General features: G+C 45.1%; 1 protein-coding gene across 1 annotated transcript in view; it reads left to right on the top strand.

Annotated features, from left to right (window-relative positions):
• The window catches only part of kif26aa (kinesin family member 26Aa), a 35,201-nt gene that overhangs the window by 4,299 nt on the left and 27,907 nt on the right, over window positions 1-2,995 (top strand). The window lies entirely within an intron of this gene.

The following is a 2,995-nucleotide window of genomic DNA, read 5'->3' as shown; positions in this document are numbered from 1 at the left end:
AAAAACCTACTTGGCAATAAATAAAATTCTGATTTTAGTTCTGGACTGAAATTAGTCTGAAAGCTGTTTTCTGTTCAGGTTTGAAAGGTCCAACTGAACTGGACTCCAGAATAAATGAAGAATATGAAAATAAAGAGATGAATTCAGTCTCTGTGCAGCAGAAACTGATGAATGTTGAGTCTGGACAGATTCCAGAAACACAGAAATGATTTCAGGCTTTCTGCCAGCAGACAGTTGGAGGTTCAACAGGGGACGACATTAACATGAAGCAATATGAAAATGCTACCAGACGACTGCGGGTCATTACAATATGGCAGCCAGCAACGGCTTCACTCCATCTGTCAGTCAGCAGAGAAATCCCACAATCCTCTCTGTGAACAATATAAGGCTCATTTTATAATGCTCTCTGTTTGATACACTGTTCTATATGTTGCGTGTCCTTGTTTGTCTTCCAAACTTTAGATGATGCTGAGACGCTGTTAGCAGCAAAGCTTCATCAATAGATTCATGACTTTAGAAGTGGACAATCGTCTGGTTCATGGTACATTTAGCTCAATCCAGGGGTCCACGTAGTGATTTCTGACTGGTATCAGTAAATCTTTATGCTCCTAACTCTTACCCCACCAATCCTCACATCCCTACACATTCCATTGATGTCTTTGGCATTTTTCCAGGCTTCGAGGGTCAGGGGTTTCTGGGGTGTTTGGAGGTGTCGGCTGGTCCAGGAGGTTTGGCTGATTTCAGCACGTCTCTGTTTAAACGCTTCAGTTGTAATTATCGGTGACAAACCCCCACAGTGTCAAAGTCACCAGTCAGACCCTCCTCTCCTCCTCCCCCAGCTGATATGGTATGCATTAGCTGCTGTTCATGGTACAGAGAGCACAGAGGACGAAGATGAGGATGGGGTGCCTTTGAACAGAAGAGAGGAAGAGTTCTCTGAGATCATGAAAACATTAAAGTTGAATGTCGTCTCACATGAAACACAGACTCCACACGACGAAGCTCATCCCACATTCAGCTTCAAACTCCTTCAAAAGGAGCAAAGAGATGAAGATGAATTTCGTCCATAATTCAGAGGATGGAGGGAGAGCTCGCTGTGGTTTGTGATGGAGGTCTGGAGACGGAGGTTGTGGGTCAGGTCAGAGGTCAGAGAGTGTTTTCATCAAGCAGAACTTTAAAGTTGTGGCTCTTTGCGATTAAAACGAGAATATTTCCCCAAATGAACTGCACATTAATTCCAGATCCCCACTGAGGAGGTTCGAGTTCCCCAAAGTGGCTTTCTGGCTTCCGGCCCGAGTTTCTGTATCGACATCCTGGACTGAAGAGCCTCTCTGCTGAATGTGTGAGACTCACTGCATCACCACCGCTGCAGCAGCAATGCACCAAAACACCTCCTGAAAACAACCAGGAGGATTATTAACCACGCAGGGTCTGACTCCACGAGCTGCTGCCCACTCCAGCACAGAACCCTGATAGTCCTTTCATTTGTCTTCTACTCTGTCTGTCCATCAGTCAGTTCGGATATGTGCTTGTTATAATGAAGATGCATTGATTGATCCAGTGCTGCTAAAGTGAGACGTTTGATTCCGTCGTGTTGATTTTGAGATTGTAATTAATTAATTAAAGCAGCTTCTGAAATCAAACATCCAGGTTTGTCTCAGCAGGACGCCCCGCTCACTGAGGCTTTTTCTGGATGTGGGTCACATTACTCCTCAGCCCCCCACCCCCCAGGCAGCCCACTGACCTCTCACTGCAGTGATGTATTAACATGGTCTCAGGGTTGAGGGTTCGATTCCCAGCAGAGCTCCTCAGGCTGAAACATCCATCTGAGTCTCTGCTCGGTCAGACCTCCTCCACCGTTCTTTTAAAAGTATATATGTTCATGTAAGAAATGTAGGTGGATCTGGACACAATAATGTGAACACTGTCGTTGTTGTGTTGTTGGTGCCTTGCTCGCTCACAGATCTCTGTGGGAACTGAACCCTCGCTCTGTCAGCAGCTTCCTCAGCAGACAGCAGAAGGTGGAGGACAGAGAGTCTAAGTTTAGACATGCAGTCTGATATGTGGCAGGATAATTAGCAGGAGGGTGAAGTCTGATGGTGCAGAGCTGCTGACAAGCTAACGGCTGTCCAGGCTAACAAGGGCTGATCTGCTGTCAGAGACGTCCTTTATTTTCACATTTAGACTGTTTACAGTGTGATTATCATTCTGTTCAACTGTGCAGCAGGTCTCTCTGCAACCATGGGTCCACCCCGCACCCTATCAAGCACCACGGATCAATTAATTAACACAAATGTATTATTTCCTCCGCCGCACACAACGTCAACACAAATACTCAGCTTTCTGGCTATTTCTGAGGCTTCTTTAGCCCTCTTCATCCCCTATCCCTCTCTGGTCTGTGTGTGGCAACTCACACACTGTTGCATTAAGAGAGAGAGAGTGATTACTCACTGAGCACCATCTCTCTCTCCTGCAGCGGACTGTAAACCACACCCACCTCCACAAACTGCAACTATATGTATGGTTTTAATCACAGTTCAGGCCCTATATAAATCACAGCTAGCTAACTTCTGTCCTATCAGAAGAATCCACTGACATCGGACTGTTTTATTATCAGCAGTGACTCTAAAGCTCATAACTCAAGACTGTCAGCATCCACAGCATCTCTTTGTGTCTCTTTATGTCTCCTTGTGTCTCTTTATGTCTCTTTGTGGTAGAGTTGCATCTCTTGGAGGCAGTTTTTGGTTTTGGCCGTTAATGGTTGATCTAACACACCTTGTTATGTAGTCAACATACATTCAGATGTGATGCTCACATTGAAAATAAACATTTAGCTTCACTTTCCCTCAGACTGTGGGTCTGTGAGTAAACAGGTCCAGGGATGATAAAGAAAATCAATAAATCTGTATGATTGGACAGATGATGAGAGATCAGAGGAGCAGATCAATGCTGCAAGAAAAAACTTTAGAGAGACATCTGCAGAGAGAGAGAGAGA

Source organism: Morone saxatilis, unplaced genomic scaffold, assembly GCF_004916995.1.
Source record: "Morone saxatilis isolate NCDOM2014 unplaced genomic scaffold, NCSU_SB_2.0 Contig7, whole genome shotgun sequence".
Lineage (NCBI taxonomy): Eukaryota > Metazoa > Chordata > Actinopteri > Moronidae > Morone > Morone saxatilis.
Note: the sequence above shows the minus strand (reverse complement) of the source record. Positions and strands in the feature narration are given on the sequence as shown.